Source organism: Monodon monoceros, unplaced genomic scaffold, assembly GCF_005190385.1.
Source record: "Monodon monoceros isolate NGI ecotype Baffin Bay Population unplaced genomic scaffold, NGI_Narwhal_1 Super_Scaffold_6, whole genome shotgun sequence".
Classification (NCBI taxonomy): domain Eukaryota; kingdom Metazoa; phylum Chordata; class Mammalia; order Artiodactyla; family Monodontidae; genus Monodon; species Monodon monoceros.
Window position 1 is genome coordinate 9,209,813 of NW_021703783.1, and position 6,000 is coordinate 9,215,812.

The 6,000-nt window shown below is 50.2% G+C and overlaps 1 protein-coding gene across 7 annotated transcripts in view; it reads right to left on the reverse strand.

Annotated features, from left to right (window-relative positions):
- Positions 1 to 2,359, reverse strand: part of DUSP16 (dual specificity phosphatase 16) — an 85,568-nt gene extending 83,209 nt beyond the window's left edge. For 2 of the 7 annotated variants that reach the window (XM_029204960.1, XM_029204959.1), the window contains exon 1: positions 1,939 to 2,359. The gene's annotated coding sequence lies outside the window, so the exon portion shown is untranslated. Of the gene's footprint in view, positions 1 to 485; positions 1,629 to 1,938 lie in introns of those variants that run through there. The other 5 variants (XM_029204962.1, XM_029204961.1, XM_029204958.1 and 2 more) reach the window with 3 other exon arrangements.
- Between the last annotated feature and the right edge of the window lie 3,641 nt (positions 2,360 to 6,000).

Below are 6,000 nucleotides of genomic sequence, written 5' to 3' on the forward strand. Positions count from 1 at the left end.
TTAACAGGATCTTCTCTTTTGCCCCCTTTTCAGTTACTGCCATTAAGCTTTTGTTCAAAGAGATCCTTAATCCTTAATTTTACATGACCGTTTTCACTTTACACCTATTCAATTATTTTACATTCAAATGCGCATTTACAGCACTTGAACCTATTTTTTTCATGTTATTCACCATACTACCAGCAGAATTAAGAATAAACTCATTTCTACTTTTTCCCCCCATGTAGAACTTTGATTAAGTACAAATTATTTTTACCTAAAAGCCAACTTTTGGGCTGGTGTCTTTTAGGCGAAGTTTTTACATAAGATGTTAAATGTTAACCCCCCAAAAACCTTTTTAACAACAAGCTTTCACACAGTCATCAAACTCAGTTAAATTCCAGAACTTTACTTAAAAAACAAAAACAAAAAACTTTCACAGTGCCTAGTCACATTTTGACTAAAATCCCCATTCAAAGCCCCAAATTTTTAGTTTTTTAATTTACCTTCTCCAGGCTGCTGCCTTCACCAAACACAGAATTCCACAAGTCTCAATTAACTACGGCCTCCCCAGCTGTTTATCCAATACACATGATTCTCAAGCAAAGGTAAATAATTCACAAGTGACTAATTCAATTGGTAAGAATTCTTTTTTTCTTTTAAAAATTTACCTCGACTTCAAAAATCTCTTTTCAGAATAGCATAAATCCTTTGAGGAAACAGTTGTCACCTATGTGCACTCATAAGATGAGTGGCTTAAAGAGGCATTTTTCTGACAGTCTAAGTTCCCCAAATACTAGTCATAAGGTCTTTCATGGATGGTAAATTTCACACACACACACACACACACACACACACCGGAAGGAAAGGAAAGAAACATACCTGGTCATTTTCTAAACAGGTTTGATAGGTTTGGTTCCCTCGTAAGAGCAGAGTATTTACTTACAATCTTTTAAAGCAGAAGTGGCAGCCAGAGCACTGGGTAAATAAAAACTTCAGAGAGGTTTAAAAACCCTGCATCTTAACTCACTTCCCCCTGATTCAAGGGGACGGCACTGCAAACCCCAGGGCAAATGAGATTATGTAACAGGTTTTTCCTCTCTACTTTATTAATCACAGGCTGGTTGGAGGTGTGCTTTCTCCAAACGATTTGAGGCACCCGGGACTTGATTTAGGATCTCTGCAGCTGACGTCTGATACATTTCCTTAGGCTTTTGCAGGATCCATTCATTTTAAGATCTACTTGCATTTTCTCGAGTTAATTACCGGGTTGCTGCTGTTGTCGTTTTAAGGAAATAAACCCAGCAGCACCTGAAAACAGTTTTGCACCAATATCTTCCTCCCCTGTGTTTCATTCCGTGAAACTACACATGATAAACACAGACCTTCGGTCGTCTCCCTGGGCTTTTTCCTTTCTCACGTTTTACGACTGGTGTAAATAAAGAAGTCACTGGCGCACCGGGCCGGGCCCCCAACACCGGGCCGGGCCCCCAACACCGGGCCTCAGGGGTCCCAGGAGGAAAAACGAGTTGACTGAAGAAAGCAACCCCGTCACCACCCCGGTGGCCGCGCGGCTTACGCCAAAGGCGAGCTGGAGATAATGGGAACCGTCAGGCCGGGGCCCCACTTGGCAGGCGTGTTGTGTAACAGTCGCGCCTGGAAGTGAGCAGCTTCGCCCGCGAAGGGACCGCGTCGGGCGGCGGCTCCTGGCGGCGGGCCTCGGCCGGCCGGCCCGGGGCCCCCCCCCCCCCGCCCGCCCCCCCCCCGCAGGGCCCCCCGCCCCCGCTTCCCACGCGCGCGCCGCTCCGGCCCGCGGTCGCCCCCCCATCCCGCCCTGGACCCCGGGCCCGGCCGCTGGGAGGGCAGCGCCGGCGGGGCGCGCGGACGAGCGTCCACGCTACCGGCGCGGCGGGAGCCCGGCCCGCGCCCTCCCACCCCGCAGTCCGCGCGGCCACTTACTTTCGGGGCCGCCGACCTCCCAGCTCCCTCGTGGGAGGGGGGGGGGAACGAAAGTCGTCACGGCGTCTCCCCGCGGGGCCCCCTCGCCTCCCGGACCCGCGAGGCGCCGCGACGGAGCCGGGAGGGCGGCTGCGCTCCCGCTCGCGTCCGTCCCGTCGCGCTCTCCTCCTCCTCTTCTTTTCGCTATATTATCTTCTGCTCGGAGGGGCGGGGGGGGGGGGCGGGAGGCTCGGGACGCGCGGAGCCGTTTGCAACTTTTCTTCGCTCTTTCTCTCTAACCCCCCACCCCCGATCAGCCTTGAAAAAACACTGTCGAAAGGGGCGAGGAACCTGGGAGGTGGAGGTGGCGGCGGGGACGCGGAGGGGGTTGGGAGAGGTGATGGTGGTCGTTTGAAAACTGCTCAGAGCCCCCCAAACAGGGATACCCAGAAAGAGGGGGAAAGGCGAGGGGCTGGGGGTGGGGGGTTGGGGGGAAAGAGAAAGAGTCGCTGGTCAGGAAACTTCAAGCGCGGATGAGGTCATTGGTTTAAAAATAAAGAGATGGCGTCACTTGAAACCAATCCCAGTGAATGAACTCAGCGGAGCCCCGGGGAAAGGAGGAGACAGGCGAGGGCAGGGCGGTGGGCGCCGGGCGGGGCCGTGCGCCCGCCGAAGCTCGGAGCGCGGCTCGGCGCCTGGTCGCGGCCTCTCGGGGAGGGGTCGGGTGCCGTTCCGTTCCGGGGTCCGGCGGCTCCGGGACAGGTTCCGCGGGCGCCGTTGGGAGGAGCCGGGCGGCCCGGGGAGTCGGCCCCGCGGCCTCCTCCTCCTGCGCCCGCGCGCCCGCCTGCCGCCCCCGTGGCCCCTGATCCCCGACCCCCGGCCCCCGTGGCCGGGGCTCGGCCGCGCACCTTCAGCGCTGCGCCCCAACAGGTATTTCAGGGTGTCCCCCCCCGCCCCTCGGCGCCCCAGCGAGGCGCAGAGCCTTTTCCGCCTCCTTGGGCTGTTTCCAGCTGCCTCCCCAGCGTGAAGAAACGCCAACAATGATTTGAGAGCATTACAATCGCTCTTTAAAAAGTGACGAATCTAAAACGCAGGGCGCTGCCGTCGCTTAGGAAAGAGAAGCTACAGGTACTTTAAGAAAAAAATCACACTCAGGTGGTCAAGCGCTCCGCTCCCTCTGTGTGTTTGTCGTTGAAAGCCCTCACCTGAATGCTCCTAGCATTCATTACTTTACTGTGCTTATATTTACTTATTATTTCTATTTACATTTGTAAATGAATGAGCACGAGCAGGCTAAAATGCTCTTCACAGGTATGTTCTGTATCGGGCAACACAGACCAGAGGTTCACCGCCTCTTGCGAAGTGCAAGAGCAAGACCCCGTTGACTTAACTTCACACACGTCGTGCATTTTTTATTTGGATTAATTAAAATAGCTTTGTTTTGAAACTACGTTACAAACTTTGGGAAACTAGAGACCCGAGGTGGTGACAAACCAGGACTTGGAATCACTGAACAGGACAATCGGAGCTTTATTCTAGTGTGCTTTGAGCATTTGAGCATGAAACTGCTTCTACTGAGAAGTACTCACGTGGATATCACATAACAAAGATGTGATTAATGACGGAAAAGCACACTGCGAGCGGACTGCCCCATGAGCCAGAATTTGTGTGTAGGAATAGTAGCTCCTGAAATATTCCATTTACAATGTACTGGATTTGGGACATTGGTCCCTAAAGGCCAATCTTTGTTGGGGAATGTCCGTTTGGACACTACCTGGGGCTTTCTGTTGTTCTGTTTTTGTTTTTGATTGGTAAAAGAACTGAGAAGCAGGTTTGGGGTTCATCTAACGAAAGATGAAACATCTCCATAGTCCTTTTCTGCCTTTAAATCCTGCAGCTTAAGTGCATTCGTTATTATAATCATTTAAGGTTAGTATTAGGGTAAGCCTCTAGGAACTTCCGGCCCATCTTTTACAGGAGGAAAAGGAGCCCATCTGGAGAGGGGGAGAGCGCTGAGCACTCGAGGCAGTAAAAGAAGCCTGAAGGCCATGGATGCGGAGCCGACTTTCTGCCTCTGCCTTTGACCTCTTTAAGACTTCTGCAGAGGGGAAGCTATCTCTCCCGCGACGCCCTGCCCTCTGGTGGCCGGGGGTTGTTACTGCAGCTCCAGTGGGATTACTGCCTATGCTCTTAAAGAAAACCTCTAGAAATCGACTGCGCATATAGACCTGCTGTTTCTAGAACGGTTTCAAAGGGGTTGTTGGAGAGGATCTGCATCTCCAGTCTGACTAGCTGGAGGAGTTGGGATTTGGGGGAAGGAAGGAAAAGAGAGAGAATCCTTGTCCTGGAGGTGGAGAGCATGGATCTTGGAGACTTCTTCTTTAGATGCTGCAGCTCCAGGCGCCTTATTCTGACACGTCTTGAAACCTCTCTCGACTTTCTTCATTTAAACAATTAAATTGGAGCGCCTTCCATGTATGTGGTGCTATGATAGCTATTATGGGAGTCTCCCAGTGCATATCATCTAACTAGGGAACGAGACATGGATTAAAACTAATGAAAAACTAAATTAATGATTGAGTGGCATACGATATTGGTTAAAAGAGTCCAGTGGAGAAAAGGAGCGATGTCAGCTGGGGTTTGATAGTTAAGATCTAGTTTGGGGTAAGAGGGTTCAGCTGAGGGACGATTCTAGAGGGGAAATGGCAGGAGTGAAGACATGGAGATGGAATGCATAAGGGGTATTCAGGTGAGGGATGAGTAGACCCTTCTAACAGTAGTAGAGATTGGGGTGTAGCAATCAAGAATTAGGCTGAATTTGAGATTTAGAGGCACACTGCAGAGGTACATGAATGGTAGGATACATAGCTTGTTAGTAGTCCAGCAAATAAATATTGAACAAGTTTACTTCACTAAAGGGTACATTCCTCCTTGTTCTACTAAAAGAGCTTCTGTATATGCCAACAACAAACAGGTAGGAACAAATGTAAAATGGTATCATTTATTGATACAGTTGCTCCAAAGAATATGAAGTATTTAGGTATAAATCTAACAAATCGTGTACAGGACCTGTATGCTGAAAATTATAAAATGCTGATTAAAAAAAAATTAAAGAAGACCTAAATAATTGGCTTGGAAGCCCCAATATAGTAAATATGTCAGTTCTTCCCAAGTCGATTTATAGATTTAACACAATTCCTATCAGTAATCCCAGCAAGGTGTTTTTGGTAGGCATAGGCCAGCTTAACCTAAAACTGCTTCCAGTATGTTTAAAGCATTGAGTGAGTGCTAGGTTCCCCAAAAGCAGACAAACGGCTCATGTATTTAGGGCGCCAGCAAAGCAGGGGCTCCAAGGTCTTACAATCAGATCATCTGGAAAGAAGCTATTTTTGTTTTGGTACATGTAAACGTACGGTTTAGTACTGTTTCTAGTTAGAGTTTAATATGAGGAAGGCGCACCAAGTTTTTTAGTCAGAATTAAAGATGGAAGAGAAGCGCCATCTTTAGTGCTGAGACCCCCTTAAGGTGTTTGTTTGTTAATGTATTCATTTATTTATTTTTGGCTACATTAGGTCTTTGTTGCTGCTTGTGGGCTTTCTCTAGTTGCGGCGAGCGGGGTCTGCTCTTCGTTGCGGTGCACGGGCTTCTCATTGCGGTGGCTTCTCTTGTGCACGGGTTCTAGGCACACAGGCTCAGTAGTTGTGGCGCACGGGCTTATTTCCTCTGCGGCATGTGGGATCTTCCCAGACCAGGGCTCGAACCCGTGTCCCCTGCGTTGACAGACGGATTCCCAACCACTGCGCCACCAGAGAAGTCCCCCTTAAGGTTTTTCTCTGTCCCTGGCTCTGGGACTGCGGTTATAACTGAGAGGCAAGGCCCCTTCCCTCATGGAACTAACATTCTCATGGGGAGAGAAGGCAAAAACAGCCAGGGCTGTAACAAGATCAGTTTTACTGGAGAAAACTGGATGTTGTGAGAGTGCACGGTTGAGGGTGGGGTGAAGGTGGTTGGTGGAGACATTCCTGAGGAGGGGGCGCTTGAACTGAAGCCTGATTGCGAGCAGGGATGTGGTCCGGGCAGGGG